Here is a 10178-nt window from a genome sequence, read left to right on the forward strand (position 1 = left end):
GTTGATTAATTACCCATAGTACCCCATATGCGTTACTATTTCATCGACTTGTCGCCGGGCGCGCTAATTTAAGGGGCTCGTCCCCAAGACCCAATAAGGAAATAAGTTGGAGTGGTGGATTTTCCGATAAGGGCTGAATGATCGCGAACTTAGATTTGATAAGTGAGTGACAAGAATGAAAACGGACACAGTCGGACGGACCGGCAGAAGACACGGACGTGACCACACGTGAACAGCAAGAGAAGTTGGAGTAAAGAACGTGGTCAACGGAAATCGGCAGGAAGGCTGGAGAGATAAAGGACGCCACGATCAGTTTTGGGAAGGAAAATTATATAGAGGTAAATAAATCGTCGACAGGAGGCCACAATTAATTGAGCAATTAATTAAATAATAATTAAGTAATTCGTGAGCAGTCGCCATTTCCGATTTGATTATATTAAAATATGAATTGTCGGCAAGAAGAACAGAATTCAAAATAAATTTACACGCGGTCCGTCTGATAATTTCTCGGCAGGAGGGCCAGAAATTATAAATAATAAATCTACTCATTAAAGAATTGTTATATAATAAATTAACCAATTTTATTTAATAAGAAAATTATAAAAATACAAAATTTACAAAACTGAAAATTAAAAGTGCAGTGAAAACAGTGATAAAAGAATAAAGATACAAGTAATTAAATTTATTAGTAATGGAAATCAGTTCTTGTTGTGAAATTCGGTTAGTAACGTGAAGACTAGTTGTAAATGAATTAAGGAGAGAGATAGCGTCTCTCGTTGGCGTCAGTTTTTCAGCGTCACAAAATTCTTAACTCAAAAACTGATGTTTGAAAAACTGAAGGTATATAAAATCGTCTTGTTGATAAAATTGTCGTGGTTAAAATAAAAGAAATAAAATTGGAAAGTCAGAAATTTTATAAATCGAAAACTTCGTATATAAATTTAGTCCAGTGGATGAATAATTAAATTGAGATTAAATAAAAGTGTGTGTGAAGTCGTTGGTAAAATAATGATTTGTAAACGCGTGTGTGTGAGTGTGAATAAAGTCCTGGGGACACAAGAAATAAAACGCGTGTGTGTGTGTGAGAAAAATTAAGTTTCCTGTAGAAACGTTTTAAAATAATAGATCCAGAGGATCTGGCAAGTTGCCAATTTGTTTTAATTAAATTTGATCCAGGGGATCAGGCCGGTGGCTATTTCGTTATAAAGTCCAGGGGACTAATTTAATTACGATCCAGGGGATCAGGCCGGTGGCCATTTCGTATAAAGTCCAGGGGACTATTTTTATTAAGATCCAGGGGATCAGGCCGGTGGCTATTTTGTTATAAAAGTCCAGGGGACTCGTTCGTTGAAATAATAAAAGATCCAGGGGATCAGGCCGGTGGCCAATTCGTTATAAAAGTCCAGGGGACTCGTTCGTTAAAATAATAAAAGATCCAGGGGATCAGGCCGGTGGCCAATTCGTCATAAAAGTCCAGGGGACTCGTCATTTGTTTTAATTAAAAGATCCTGGGGATCAGGCCGGTGGCCAATTCGTAATAAAAGTCCAGGGGACTCTTTCGTGTAATTAATAAAGTCCGGTGGACCAAATTTTATTAGTTGTTAAAAATAAAAGTCCGGTGGACAGTTTTGCTATAAATAGTTATAAGTAAAATAAAAGCCCGGTGGGCAAAGTGTTAATTGGTGAATAAAATCTAAAATTACATTGATTTAAATTGTGTCTAAAAATTAATTTAATCCCTCAATCTCCTCACTCTTATACTTTTCAACGACCCTGATTTATAAAATTAACATCTCTGGTTCTGGAAAGCCGAGTCTTATCTTCCAGTGGCGCCCTTATTAAGATCAATTAATAAAGGGGCCAAACTTGGCAAGGTTGAGATATATCCTGTTATAATTTTATAGAATAAAATAGTTGGCAATATTATTAATCGTACTGATTTATTATTAAGTTTAAGGAAAAATAATCATATCACTCATTATATTGTCGTTAATACAATTTTTCTTTTTTTTTGTACAAAAAATTTTTTGCTTGTAAGTGTTAGTACGTGTACCTTCTTCAAGCATCGTATTTCTTCAGAAGTTTGACCAAGGCATTTTACAGCTGTTATTTTTGTTTTATTGATGAACGCACAGAGTGGTGGACGTTAGTATTTGTAGATCTTTGAAATGAGTCGATCGACGAGTCCTGAATTAACCCCGGATACATTTGTTAACCGAGCTATTTACTTGCTTGAATGTCCAGTCAGTACAGATTTAGTTGTTTCTTTCTTGAGATCGTAGTTTGTTGTTGTAGGACCAGCTTCGACTGATTTCGCTCTTGAGGCTCTTTAGAACTCCTATTAGCCCTGTTATAGGGTTAACTTTGATGGGAGTGGTGCGTGAATTAACTGCGGCTCTTCCTGAGAGTCTTCGAGTGGCTCACGATTTTTATACAGGATTTTTATACAGGTATTTCATACAGGATTTTTATTCAGGTATTTTATACAGGTATTTCATACAGGATTTTTATACAGGTATTTTATACAGGTATTTCTCAACTTGGACCTTTCTCCGTTACTTGCGTTCCACACAATGCTGCCGATATAATCGACCTTGCAGATCAGATTTTAAAAGTTCTTACTGAGGAATAGTGTTCGGGGTTGGTATCCAGATTCGTGTTTTATAGAAATTTCTTTTCCTTTTCGTAAATTAATTTTCTTTTTCCAGAAGCCACTCTCATGAGAATGTACTATAAGATGTCTTAAAGAAGATTTCAATTTGTAGTTCTAGTACGATTTGAATAAAAATTTTGATTTTATTTTATTAAATTTGTTGTGATTTGTCGTGTATAGTGGTATTTTGCAGTATTGTGTCATCTTACATAAATTATTTTTAAATTATGTTTTTACATTTGTTTAATTCTGTGCTTAAGCGATCGTTGGAACAATTAAAGACACAAATAAATTTTGCTGAACTAATAAAATTGTTTATTAAATCGTAAGTGTTAAGAATATCAAATAAAGACAATCAGTGTATTAATTGTGATCAAAGAAAAGATTATATTTACCAAAGAACGAATTCTTCACTCAAAAATAGTATAAGACCCCATCCATCCTTTACTCTAAGCCAACTTCGTCATAGATGCAGGGAAGGCACCTGAGCCAGAGGAGAAGATCGAGTCTTTAAACGAGGTCGACCGATCGAAGGTAAGTAAGTGATATATCATCATATCCTAACAACTAAACAAAATCCTTAATCAATCGTATAAGTTTCTTCGAAGGCTTGTGGAACACCTTTTTGTAAACGAACCCACATAAATAATTAAACGAGAAGAGATTCATTTTTCTTTCCGTGATTTTCCATATCGTTGGTTCGGACCTCCATCCGATCGACCATATTCTTGTCGCTACTGAAGAGATATCCATCCACTCTATTCAAATCAATCGCCGGACATAACAGTAGTATAGATTACTATTAATTCATCATATTCCATGGCTAATGTATTGAAATAACAACTGATGATACATTTCGATAATAAAATGCAACATTTTCGATTCTATTCAAAATCTCCCTTCGCTTGGCCGTATTACCGGCCGGTACCTTATTAGTAATTGCCAAATTTTACTATGAAGTAACTCAGCTGATACCTTTTTCGTGAAATTACAAAGATATCGAGCGACCCCTGGTTAAAAAAGTGAATTAAAAAGGATTAAAAAAGCACACATACTTAATACTCCTTAATACTCTTTAATACTCTTAATTCTCCGGAGAATTCAGATCGACCATAAAATGAATCCTTTCTAATTCTCCTTCATTTAGCGACAAAATTATTATCGTTTTAGGATTAAAAAGAATAAAAAAGGATTAAATATTTTTAATCCTTACTTATCCTTTTTAATTCTAAAATAATATTGCAATTTCTGATCGCGCGGAGGATTCGGGAGTATAAAAGAGGATTCAAAAAGTTTAATTCTAACGAATTCTTTTTAATTCTAAAATAACTTTGAATTTCTGTTCTCGCGGAGAATTCAAGAGAATAAAAGAGGATTAGAAAAAGTTTAATTCTAACTAATCCTTTTTAATTCTAAAATAATATTTAATTTCTGTTCCCGTGGAGGATTCAAAAGAATAAAAGAGGATTGGAAAAAGTTGAATTCTAACCAATTCTTTTTAATTCTAAATCAATATTTCATTTCTGTTCTCGCGGAGGATTCAAGAGAATAAAAGAGGATTGAAAAAAGTTTAATTCTAACGAATTCTTTTTAATTCTAAAATGAATTTGAATTTCTGTTCTCGCGGAGAATTCAAGAGAATAAAAGAGGATTAGAAAAAGTTTAATTCTAACTAATCCTTTCTAATTCTAAAATAATATTTAATTTCTGTTCCCGTGGAGGATTCAAAAGAATAAAAGAGGATTGGAAAAAGTTTAATTCTAACTAATTCTTTTTAATTCTAAAATAATATTTAATTTCTGTTCCCGTGGAGGATTCAAAAGAATAAAAGAGGGATGGAAAAAGTTGAATTCTAACGAATTCTTTTTAATTCTAAAATAACTTTGAATTTCTGTTCTCGCGGTGAATTCAAGAGAATAAAAGAGGATTAGAAAAAGTTTAATTCTAACTAATCCTTTTTAATTCTAAATTAATATTTAATTTCTGTTCCCGTGGAAGATTCAAAAGAATAAAAGAGGATTGGAAAAAGTTGGATTCTAACTAATTCTTTTTAATTCTAAAATAACTTTGAATTTCTGTTCTCGCGGAGAATTCAAGAGAATAAAAGAGGATTAGAAAAAGTTTAATTCTAACTAATCCTTTTGAATTCTAAAATAACTTTGTACCATCGTTCTCGCGGAGGATTCAAGAGAATAAAAAAGGATTCAAAAAAGTTTAATTCTAACTAATCCTTTTTAATTCTAAAATAATATTTAATTTCTGTTCCCGTGGAGGATTCAAAAGAATAAAAGAGGATTGGAAAAAGTTTAATTCTAACTAATTCTTTTTAATTCTAAAATAACTTTGAATTTCTGTTCTCGCGGAGAATTCAAGAGAATAAAAGAGGACTAGAAAAAGTTCAATTCTAACTAATCCTTTTTAATTCTAAAATAATATTTAATTTCTGTTCCCGTGGAGGATTCAAAAGAATAAAAGAGGATTGGAAAAAGTTGAATTCTAACTAATTCTTTTTTATTCTAAAATAACTTTGAATTTCTGTTCTCGCGGAGAATTCAAGAGAATAAAAGAGGATTAGAAAAAGTTTAATTCTAACTAATCCTTTTGAATTCTAAAATAACTTTGTACCATCGTTCTCGCGGAGGATTCAAGAGAATAAAAAAGGATTCAAAAAAGTTTAATTCTAACTAATCCTTTTTAATTCTAAAATAATATTTAATTTCTGTTCCCGTGGAGGATTCAAAAGAATAAAAGAGGATTGGAAAAAGTTTAATTCTAACTAATTCTTTTTAATTCTAAAATAACTTTGAATTTCTGTTCTCGCGGAGAATTCAAGAGAATAAAAGAGGACTAGAAAAAGTTCAATTCTAACTAATCCTTTTTAATTCTAAAATAATATTTAATTTCTGTTCCCGTGGAGGATTCAAAAGAATAAAAGAGGATTGGAAAAAGTTGAATTCTAACTAATTCTTTTTTATTCTAAAATAACTTTGAATTTCTGTTCTCGCGGAGAATTCAAGAGAATAAAAGAGGATTAGAAAAAGTTTAATTCTAACTAATCCTTTTTAATTCTAAAATAATATTTAATTTCTGTTCCCGTGGAGGATTAAAGAGAATAAAAGAGGATTGGAAAAAGTTTAATTCTAACTAATTCTTTTTCATTCTAAAATAATGTTGCAATTATTGTTCTTTTCGAGAATCCGAGAGAATAAAACAGGATTCGAAAAAGTTCAATTCCATCTTATTTTTTTTAATTTCAAAGTCATATGTTGCAATTCCTGTTCTCGCTGAGAATTCGAGAGAATTGTAACCATAACAAAAAAAATTAATTTTTTTTTTAAACTGAAAAAACAAAATAATAATGATTTGTAATTATTTATATATTAAAATTTTATTCTGGGAATGAAAAGAAATAATAATTTTATACGTGAAATTTTATTTTTTTTTATGGAGAAATTTTTGGAAAAAAAAGTAATCATAAGAGAAAAAGGCAACGGGAAAAAAAATGTAAGAGTGATCGTGAGACGCTCGCCGACCGACAATCTGGCGGGAGAGAGTAAGTGAGCGAAAGTTAGTTCTGCGCTCACCGCTAGAGCGTGCGGGCTTCTTGGATATGGACACTTATAGTAGAAGTGTTAAAAGCAAATGCAGCGGACGTTATCGTCAGTCATCACTCCACTGCTACCAAGCGAACTTTGCGTAGCAGAGTGGGAAGTACCTACTGGTAGTGGTGCAGTATACCCTGCATCACGTCCTATATATATATATATATATATATATATATATATATATATATATATATATATATATATATATATATATATATATATATAAGTTAATATTTTATTTATAGAATATATTTAATATTTAGTTTTTCTTATTCAATATATTAGATGCTCTATGGTCTTTATTGATATTTAATAACCAATACTCGTTAAATGCATTATAGTTTTAGGTGTATATTATTGAAAAGTAATAATTATTATATTATTATACTTATTATAATACTTATTATAATAAGTGAGATCTCATAAAATTAACGTTAAGAAGTTTCACCAAATATACTTTTAAAAATAACGAATATATATTCTTTAATATATTAGTAAAAATAACTCTAGTAATTTTCGTTTGTAAGTACTAATAGTCTAATGACATGATTATATTATCTATCTATAAATACATAATAAAATGTTATATAACAAAAATAAATAAATGTAGTAGCACAGTCGTTAATTATACTCTGTATTTATATTTTGAGGGAAATATAATTTGTTATGAATAATTGCAAACGTATAATTAAAAAAAAACTTCCCTCTGAATACTTCAATATTAATCGTACATGAACATACGTAATTGTATATAAATTACACATAATCATATATATGATTAAACCCGCCTAATTTTCGGATCTAATTATATATAAAATATGATATATATGTATTATACACAATCATATCGAATTATATATGAGTATATATAATTAGACCTGGCCAATTTTCAGATCTAATTATATATAACGTATTATATATAATCATATATAACCTATATATAATTATATATAAATTATATATAATTAGACCTGGCCAATTTTTAGATCTAATTATATATAAGGTCTTATATATTATTATATATAATTAGGCAAAATCATTTTTTCCCGGGTCTTGTTTTCTTTATAATTTTTTCGCTAAGCAAGCTTTGGTCGCATTAGGATATTTTGTTTTGTACTCACTTACAACTTCTATCAAATATTATTTTTGGTCTTCTCGTGCTGTTAAAATGTTGATATACTCTTGAGCTAATTTAATTGCTCTTTCAAGGACATCATTAATTACTTGTAAATTGTTAACAATTCGTAAGTAAATTCGGATTCCTTACAACTTTTTGAAAAATTCAACATTGATAAAAATTTTTTGAAATTAGATGTTGAAACGTGGGCGAGCAATAACGACTATTTAGAAGGCTTACGAATTGTTAATAATTTGAAAATGAGTACAAAACAAAAAATATCCTAATGCGATCAAAACTAGCTTAGCAAAAAAATTATAAAGAAAACAAGAATGATAATAAATCTGCTTATAATATTATAGACAAAGAAATTTTTACATTTTTGTTTCACCACTTTCCATTAATTCATTTTTAAGTTCGTCTGTATAAGGAAAGGTATGTTATTTCTATTATTTCTCATATAACAACGTTTTTTTTCCCTTGATTTTCTGTTTAGGCCATGAAATCTACATAAATGATCATCGGTACTCTAGCGATAATAATATCTTTTATTTCAACGATTTTATAGCCAAAAAAGGTAAAATTGAAAAAAAGAATTTAAAATATTATATAATTGATAACAAACACAAGTTTAACGTTAAATAACTTTTGAAGGAGTTATTTTATCGGAAATTCATAAGAGAACTTTTTTTGTAGAGCGTTCGATTTTCTACCAGATTATGCTTCGATCAAATTTTTATTCTCATTTGTATCTGAGAAAATGAATTAAAAGTCAAAAGTCTAAAAATCCCATGTTATTTAAATGGGAAATAGAAAATGATTTCGGCACGGTTTAATGTGAAAATTAAGAGCCTGTTTGTGTTCGATATTTTTTTTTTAGGTCATAAACTAAAGATTCAGAGGGCGATCGTAAATAAAAATCGATTTGGGAAATAACGGACACCCTGATATATAGTCATACATAACTATATATGGCCTTATATGATTCACATATGGGCATGCATAACTTTATTAGAAAGTTGGTATGCCCATGTATGGCCATATATGCCCATGAGTGAACTATATATGGCCATGCATAGCCATTTATGTTTCATTTTCACGGGTAAACATATAGTTGAAATTATATTCAATATAGTTTTACAGATTCCCATTTTAAGAAATGTCCCTGGTAGGAAGAAACCATTGGATAAGGCTCGGACCAGACCTCGGACAGACGCCAGCCAATGCTGCCAAGCCCTGGTGTGAGCCTGGGTCGAACCGTTGGGTGAGCCTTGGTTCAAGCCTTGGATGATGGCCATGTTCCGAGCCTTGGGAAACAAAAAATCGAGGCTTAAGTCTAGCCTCCGGTAACAAAAAATCGAGGCTTGAGCCAAGCGTTGGGAAAAAAAGAACCAGGCTTGGGTCGAGCCTCGAGGAACGTACGAATCAGATCTGGACCGAGCCTTAGAGAACCAAAAACTTAGGCTCGGACCGGACTTTGAAATACAAAAAATTAAAACTGGTCCTAGCCTCGAAAAACCAAAAATCGTGCTCAGATCAAGCCTCGAAATACAATGGATGAACACTGGATGTCGAATATTTATGAAATATATTGAAAATGCGTAATTGATTGACTAATATTAATTTTTTTAACGTTTAATTTTACATTATGACTTATATTTTTATATTTTATTAGTAAAATAATTATTACTCAAAATCATGCTGCTTTATATTTTGAACGAATATAAATAATGTAAATCACAATCAATATATTAGTAACCCTTAACGGCCACACCTCCCTCAGGCCTCATAACGGCCACATGGGGTAACTCATTACCCCACGCTGAAAAACCCGGCCAGACAAGATGTGTAAATGTTTTTGAGACTTTTAACTAATTGGCTCATGTTCGTTGACGAGTTCTTCAATATTTCTAATGGTTTAACTTGGTTAATTTATATATGACGTTCTAAAAACTGGTCATATCGGTCAAAATTCTGAAAAAATGGCTTTTTTTCAAAAAAATTCACTACTCCGCCATTTTGCAATATTAACGACTAAAACTTTAGGGTTGTTCGCACAATATATACCACTAGCACAAAAAAATAACAGTATCCACCAATTCTTCAAAAAGTATAGTTATTTTGCAAAATTACTGGAAGGAAAAATGAAAAAAATTACAAATCATGAAATTGACTTCTTTTGCGTTTTATTGTCTTAAAAATACATATTTATGACTAATAAATATGTATTTTGGTAGAGCACCATTTACATATAGTGGAAATCTAAACATACAAACCTCTCAATAAGACAATTTATAGATAAATTGAGAAAAATATAGATAGCCCGAACTGGGAATCGAACCCAGACCAATTCGGTATCGCGCCGAGTGCTCTACCAGTAGATAAAAATAAAATAAATATTGTGACTAAACTGCGGTTACGGCCACACTGGGGTAACTAGTTACCCCAGGCCGATAAAACGAACGTTCACAACGCCACTGGGCATTTCTTTGGCTTTCTATGTGTGAAGTCACATCTCACACATGTCTGTCACCAGCAGATGGCGTTGATTGTATTTATTTGATAGGTTTAAGACCTCTAATCCGACTTTTTTTAAGCCTGGGGTTACTAATCACCCCGTGTGGCCGTTAAGTGTTAATTAAGTCTTAAACTTATTCAGAATACTATAAAAATCTTATAGAAAATATAATTAAATCTAAAATTGCATACTATAATTATCATATTAATTAACAAATTATTTTAATTTTCAAAACCTATACATATATGTATTTTCAAAATAATATGTCATATGTATCTTAAATAG

The 10178-nt window shown here is 30.9% G+C and overlaps 1 long non-coding RNA gene across 1 annotated transcript; it reads left to right on the forward strand.

The window, feature by feature from the left end:
- The first annotated feature begins 7391 nt into the window (after positions 1-7391).
- On the forward strand, positions 7392-9407 carry LOC130677650 (uncharacterized). Its single transcript, XR_008991680.1, has 3 exons — positions 7392-7810; positions 7872-7952; positions 8511-9407. It is a non-coding gene; the product is annotated as an uncharacterized LOC130677650 (long non-coding RNA).
- The last annotated feature ends 771 nt before the right edge of the window (positions 9408-10178 follow it).

Source organism: Microplitis mediator, chromosome 11, assembly GCF_029852145.1.
Source record: "Microplitis mediator isolate UGA2020A chromosome 11, iyMicMedi2.1, whole genome shotgun sequence".
In the NCBI taxonomy this organism is placed as follows: Eukaryota; Metazoa; Arthropoda; class Insecta; order Hymenoptera; family Braconidae; genus Microplitis; species Microplitis mediator.